The sequence below is a fragment of the Triticum aestivum genome, chromosome 1A, assembly GCF_018294505.1.
Source record: "Triticum aestivum cultivar Chinese Spring chromosome 1A, IWGSC CS RefSeq v2.1, whole genome shotgun sequence".
In the NCBI taxonomy this organism is placed as follows: domain Eukaryota; kingdom Viridiplantae; phylum Streptophyta; class Magnoliopsida; order Poales; family Poaceae; genus Triticum; species Triticum aestivum.
Genome location: NC_057794.1, coordinates 388298315 through 388306271, shown reverse-complemented (window position 1 = coordinate 388306271; position 7957 = coordinate 388298315).

The window sequence follows — 7957 nt, the reverse complement described above, 5'->3', positions numbered from 1 at the left end:
GGTGGCGTGACCCACCTTATAAGAATGATGATTTCAGACACCGCGTATAATTGTCGTAGGGTTCTGAGAATCAAATTCTTCATTAATTTCTTCACACTTAGAGTGTTATTCTTCATTGATTGAAGAAAAATGTTTCTTCATGTGTTGCACATCTAAGTCATCAATTTTGCGTAAGTGTTAGGATGAGTGTCCTTTTCAAAGAACATTCGAAGATTCTAGGATATTTAGCTCACACCGCAACTTGCTAAATCTCTTCTCATCCAAGGGCTTAGTGAAGATATTGGCTAGTTGTTCTTCAGTCTTCACATGCCCAATAGAGATGTCACCCTTCAACACATGATCACGAAGAAAATGATGACGAATCTGAATGTGCTTTATCTTCGAGTGCTGAACTGGGTTATGAGCAATCTTGATAGCACTCTCATTGTCACAGTAGAGTGGCACATTCTTCACATTGACGTCGTAGTCCTTGAGAGTTTGCTTTATCCATAGCAGTTGAGCACAACAAGAACCAGCAGCAATGTACTCAGCTTCAGCAGTAGACAATGATATGCAGTTCTGTTTCTTCGAGGACCAACAGACCAAGGATCGTCCGAGGAAATGGCATGTGCCAGATGTTGACTTGCGGTCCACACGATCACCAGCATAGTTAGAGTCTAAATAACCAATGAGATCAAAAGCCGAGCCCTTGGGGGTACCATAATCCAAGTGTTGGTGTGTGAGCTAGATATCGAAGAATATGCTTCACAACCTTATGGTGTGATTCCTTCAGTGTAGCTTGAAATCGGGCACACATGCAAACACTAAGCATTGTCTGGCCTAGATGCACATAAGTACAATAAAGAACCAATCATGGAGCGGTATACCTTTTGATCGAAGTTTGTACCATTTTCATCAGTGCATAGATGGCCATTTGTGGGCATAGGGATTTTGACTCCTTTGCAATCTTGCATGCCGAATTTCCTCAGTACATCCCTGAGGTATTTCTCCGGAGATACGAATATGCCATTGCGTTGTTGATGAATCTGAAGACCCTGTTGATGATGTGGCATGCAGTATCAATTGCCTCGGGCCAAAAGTGAGGAGGCATCTTGTACTCATCAAGCATAGTGTGGGCCATCTCAACAAGAGTCATTTTCTTGCGCTCCACGATGCCATTTTGCTGAGGAGTATATGGAGCAGATAACTCATGAGTAATACCAAGTTCATCGAGATAGTCATCAAGACCAGTGTTCTTGAACTCAGTTTAATTATCACTTCTGATGTGCTTGATCTTCACACCAAAGTTGGTTGAAGCCCTCGAGGAAAATCGTTTGAAGACTTCCTGCACTTCAGTTTTGTAAGTGATGATATGCACCCATGTATATCGAGAATAATCATCAACAATGACAAAGCCATATAAAGATGCATCATTAGTAAATGTGGCATAGTGAGTAGGGCCAAAGAGATCCATGTGAAGCAATTCAAATGGTCGAGTAGTAGTCATGATAGTCTTTGCTGGATGCTTGGCCTTGGTCATCTTTCTAGCTTCACAAGCTCCACATAAGTGATCCTTGAGGAATTTGACACCCTCGATGCCAATGACATGCTTCTTCTTCGCGAGTGTGCAGATTCCTCATGCCAGCATGACCAAGTCGTCGATGCCATAGCCAACCTTCTGAAGCTTTTGCAAGTAGACATGTAGCAGGTTGTGGTCCTGTAGAGAAATCAACAATATACAAATCTCCTCTCCTAAAGCCTTCGAAGACTTTGGAATTGTCAGCTTCCATGATCACAACACAACGATACTTGCCAAATATAACAACCATATCAAGATCACAAAGCATTGAGACAGACATGAGGTTGAACCCTAAGGACTCGACAAGCATGACTTTGTCCATGTGTCGATCCTTTGAGATCGCAACCTTACCTAGACCCAATACCTTGCTTTTGCCTTTGTCGGCGTAGGTGATATGCTCCAGATGTGATGGACATAAAGCAGAGTCCATCAATAAGCTCCTGTCACCAGTCATGTGATTTGTACATCCACTATCGAGGACCCACTCAGTGGCTTTGGGTTGATCATCCTGCAGGTGAATTAGCGCAACTTACGAACTCATATACTTCATCAGTGAAGAATATGGTATCAATTTCATCAAGCAATAGAACAGATAAAGCAGTATGAGGATGTGAGAAATGAAAATTCATTTCTTCATGATTAGCTTGCGTCCTTTCAAGCAAATACATCTCCAGCAAATTCTTCAGACGATTAAGTTCGTCTGGAGACCTGATCCTGCATAAGAGATTAGTTCTTTTTCTTCACCACCCACATCTGAAGGGGTGGCAAAGAGGTTATCATTCTATGAGCTCCATAAGAGAAAGGTGGCATATATGCCAATCCACTTCGTTTCACATAAGAGGGATTAGGGTAAGCATAAGAGTAAGTAGAGAAATTCTTCGAGGATTTATGAACATAATGATTTGAAGAATAATGCACATATCCATAATCCTTAGATCTTCCCTGCGAAACAGAAGGGTTAGCACGATGATGCTCATATGAGGACTTTGATCCTTTTGAGGAATTTGATCCACGTGAGGAGTTTGGTCCGTATGAGGACTTGGATCCATATGAAGAATTTGGTCCATATGAAGAATTTGATCTGGGGTTCCTATTCTTCACAGGTGGTGTCATGATGACATTCACCTGAAGATTTTCAAGGCACCTTTTGGGAACCCAGATTTTCTTCATAGGAGAGCCGTTCCTGCAGTTAGTGCCAACATATCTAGCAAATACTTCACCATTCTGATTTTTGAACAGTTTATAGTTGGAGTCAAATGAATCATCAGAAGAATATGAAGATTCACATGTAAAGCCAGATAAAGTAGATGGATCCACTGAAGGTCCCTTTGCAGCAACCCATGAGGTTTTGGGATACTGCTCAGGTTTCCAATAGGTCCCATCAGCATTGAGTTTCCTCTCAAAGGCAATACCCTCTTTCCTAGGGTTCCTGTTGAGGATATGCTTTTTAAGCACGTCACAAAGAGCCTGATGCCCTTTGAGGCTTTTGTACATGCCTATCATATACAATTCCTTTAGCCCTGCATCATCAGTGATACTAGCAATGTCCTCAGATGAGGAATTAATGATAGCAGAGGCAGTTGAAGAATTTGCAGCAATGGAAGTATTTGAGCATTCAGGTGAAGAATTAGTAGTTTCACATTCAATGCACTTCAAACATGGGGGAACAAATTCATCCTGAGTAGTGCTGATCTGTTGCGCAAGTAATGAATCACGCTCCTTCTGAAGATCTTCATAACTCACTCTTAACTGCTCAAGATCTTGCTTTCTTTGAAGAAATTCATAGGAAAGCTTCTCATGATCAAATAGGAGAGTGTTATGATGACCTTGAAGATTGTCAAACTTGGACTGAAGTCTCTGAAGATTTTCAGTCAAAATTTTAGTGCGATCCATTTCCTCGCCCAACATATCATTGATGTCTACTACACAACCTTCTTCTTATAGACGTTGTTGGGCCTCCAAGTGCAGAGGTTTGTAGGACAGTAGAAAATTTCCCTCAAGTAGATGACCTAAGGTTTATCAATCCATAGGAGGCGTAGGATGAAGATGGTCTCTCTCAAGCAACCCTGCAACCAAATAACAAAGAGTCTCTTGTGTCCCCAACAAACCCAATACAATGGTAAATTGTATAGCTGCACTAGTTCAGTGAAGAGATGGTGAGACAAGTGGTATATGGATGGTAGATAAAGGTTTTTGTAATCTGAAAATATAAAAATAGCAAGGTAACTAATGATAAAAGTGAACACAAATGGTATTGCAATGCTAGGAAACAAGGCCTAGGGTTCATACTTTCACTAGTGCAAGTTCTCTCAACAATAATAACATAATTAGATCATATAACTATCCCTCAAAATGCAACAAAGAGCCACTCCAAAGTCACTAATACCAGAGAACGAACGAAGAGATCATGGTAGGGTACGGAACCACCTCAAAGTTATTCTTTCCAATCAATCTGTTGGGCTATTCCTGTAAGTGTCACAAACAGCCCTAGAGTTCGTACTATTATAACACCTTAAGACACAAATCAACCAAAACCCTAATGTCACCTAGATACTCCAATGTCACCTCAAGTATCCGTGGGTATGATTATACAATAAGCATCACACAATCTCAGATTCATCTATTCAACCAACACATGGAACCTCAAAGAGTGCCCCAAAGTTTCTATCGGAGAATCACGACGAAAACGTGTGCCAACCCCTATGCATAGGTTCATGGGCGGAACCCGCAAGTTGATCACCAAAACATACATCAAGTGAATCACGTGATATCGCATTGTCACCACAGATACGCACGGCAAGACATACATCAAGTGTTCTCAAATCTTTAAAGACTCAATCCGATAAGATAACTCCGAAGGGTAAACTCAATCCATTACAAGAGAGTAGAGGGGGAGGAGAAACATAAGATCCAACTATAATAGCAAAGCTCGTGATACATCAAGATCGTGCCAAATCAAGAACACGAGAAAGAGAGAGAGAGAGAGAGAGAGAGAGAGAGAGAGATCAAACACATAGCTACTGGTACATATCCTCAGCCCCGAGGGAGAACTACTCCCTCCTCGTCATGGAGAGCACTGGGATGATGAAGATGGCCACCAAAGAGGGATTCGCCCTCCGGCAGGGTGCCGGAACGGGTCTAGATTGGCTTTCGGTGGCTACGAAGGCTTCTGGCGGTGGAACTCCCGATCTATTGTGTTCCCCGTTAGTTTTAGGGTATATGGAGATATATAGGTGGAAGAAGTACGTCAGGGGGGCCACAAGAGGCCCACGAGGGTGGAGGGCGCGCCCAGGGGGTGGGCGCGCCCCCATACCTCGTGGCCTCCTCGAAGCTCCCTTGACGTGGACTCCAAGTCTCCAGGGTTGCTTTCCTTCCAAAAATAAGTTCCGTGAAGTTTCAGGTCAATTGGACTCCGTTTGATTTTCCTTTTCTTCGAAACCCTAAAATAGGCAAAAAAAACAGAAACTGGCACTGGGCTCTGGGTTAATAGGTTAGTCCCAAAAATAATATAAAAGTGTATAATAAAGCCCATAAACATCCAAAACAGTAGATAATATAGCATGGAGCAATAAAAAATGATAGATACGTTGGAGACGTATCAGCATCCCCAAGCTTAATTCCCGCTCGTCCTCGAGTAGGTAAATGGTAAAAACAGAATTTTTGATGCAGAGTGCTACTTGGCATAATTTCAATGTAATTCTTCTTAATTGTGGTATGAATATTCAGATCCGAAAGATTTAAGATAAAAGTTCATATTGACATAAAAATAATAATACTTCAAGCATACTAACTAAGCAATCATGTCTTCTCAAAATAACATGGCCAAAGAAAGTTCATCCCTACAAAATCATATAGTTTAGTCATGCTCCATTTTCATCACACAAGAATGCTCTCATCATGCACAACCCCGATGACAAGCCAAGCAATTGTTTCATACTTTAGTAATCTCAAACCTATAAACTTTCACGCAATACATTAGCGCGAGCCATGGATATAGCACTATGGGTGGAATAGAATATGATGATGGAGGTTATGTGGAGAAGACAAAAAGGAGAAAGTCTCACATCAACGAGGCTAATCAATGAGCTATGGGGATGCCCATCGATCGATGTTAATGCAAGGAGAAGGGATTGCCATGCAACGGATGCACTAGAGCTATAAATGTATGAAAGCTCAACAAAAGAAACTAAGTGGGTGTGCATCCAACTTGCTTGCTCACGAAGACCTAGGGCACTTGAGGAGGCCCATTGTTGGAATATACAAGCCAAGTTCTATAATGAAAAATTCCCACTAGTATATGAAAGTGGCAAAACAAGAGACTCTCTATCATGAAGATTATGGTGCTACTTTGAAGCACAAGTGTGGCAAAAGATAGTAGCATTGTCCCTTCTCTCTTTTTCTCTCATTTTTTGGGCCTTCTCTTTTTTATGGCCTTTTTTTTCTTTTTTTGGGCCTTCTCTTTTTTATGGCCTTTCTTTTTTTATATTCCTCACTTGCGACAATGCTCTAGAAAATGATGATCATCACACTTTTATTTATTTACAACTCAATGATTACAACTCGATACTAGAACAAAGATGACTCTATATGAATGCCTCCGGCAGTGTACCAGGATATGCAATGAACCAAGAGTGACATGTATGAAAGAATTACGAATGGTGGCTTTGCCACAAATACTATGTCAACTACATGATCATGCTAAGCAATATGACAATGATGAATGTGTCATGATAAACGGAATGGTGGAAAGTTGCATGGCAATATATCTCGGAATGGCTATGGAAATGCCATAATAGGTAGGTATGGTGGCTGTTTTGAGGAAGATATAAGGAGGTTTATGTGTGACAGAGCGTATCATATCACGGGGTTTGGATGCACCGGCGAAGTTTGCACCAACTCTCAATGTGAGAAAGGGCAATGCACGGTACCGAAGAGGCTAGCAATGATGGAAGGGTGAGGGTGCGTATAATCCATGGACTCAACATTAGTCATAAAGAACTCACATACTTATTGCAAAAATCTACAAGTCGTCAAAAACCTCGGCACTACGTGCATGCTCCTAGGGGGATAGATTGGTAGGAAAAGACCATTGCTCGTCCCCGACCGCCACTCATAAGGAAGACAATCAAATAACACCTCATGTTTCTAATTTGTTACATAAAGTTTATCATACGTGCATGCTACGGGACTTGCAAACTTCAACACAAGCATTTCTCAATTTCACAACTACTAAACTAGCACGACTTTGATATTATTACCTCCATATCTCAAAACAATCATCAAGCATCAAACTTCTCTTAGTATTCAAAACACTCATAAGAAAATTTTACTAATCTTGAATACCTAGCATATTAGGATTTTAAGAAAATTACCATGATATTTAAGACTCTCAAAATAATCTAAGTGAAGCATGAGAGTTCATTTATTTCTACAAAATAAAACCACCATCGTGCTCTAAAAGGATATAAGTGAAGCACTAGAGCAAATGACAAACTACTCCGAAAGATATAAGTGAAGATCAATGAGTAGTCGAATAATTATGCAACTACGTGAAGAATCTAACATTTAATAATTTCAGATCTTGGTATTTTATTCAAACAGCAAGCAAAAGTAAATAAAATAAAATGACGCTCCAAGCAAAACACATATCATGTGGCGAATAAAAATATAGCTCCAAGTAAAGTTACCGATGAACGAAGATGAAAGAGGGGATGCCTTCCGGGGCATCACCAAGCTTAGGCTTTTGGTTGTCCTTGAATATTACCTTGGGGTGCCTTGGGCAACCCCAAGCTTAGGCTCTTGCCACTCCTTATTCCATAGTCCATCCAATCTTTACCCAAAACTTGAAAACTTCACAAGACAAAACTTAACAGAAAACTCGTAAGCTCCGTTAGTATAAGAAAATAAATCACCACTTAGGTACTGTTGTGAACTCATTCTAAATTAATATTGGTGTAATATCTACTGTATTCCAACTTCTCTATGGTTTATAAACTATTTTACTATCCATAGATTCATCAAAATAAGTAAACAACACATGAAAAACAGAATCTGTCAAAAACAGAACAGTCTGTAGTAATCTGGATCAAACGTATACTTATGGAAACCATAAAATTCTCAAATAAATTGCTTGACATGAGTAATTTATCTATTAATCATCTTCAAAAAGAATTAACTAAATAGCTCTCTCCAAATAAAAATGGCAGCAATTCTCGTGAGCGCTAAAGTTTCTGTTTTTTACAGCATGATCGCAAAGACTTTCCCCAAGTATTCCCAAAGGTTCTACTTGACACAAACACTAATTAAAAGCATAAAACCACATCTAAACAGAGGCTAGATAAATTATTTATTACTAAACAGGAACAAGAAGCAAGGAACATGAAAGTGCGTTATATCGAC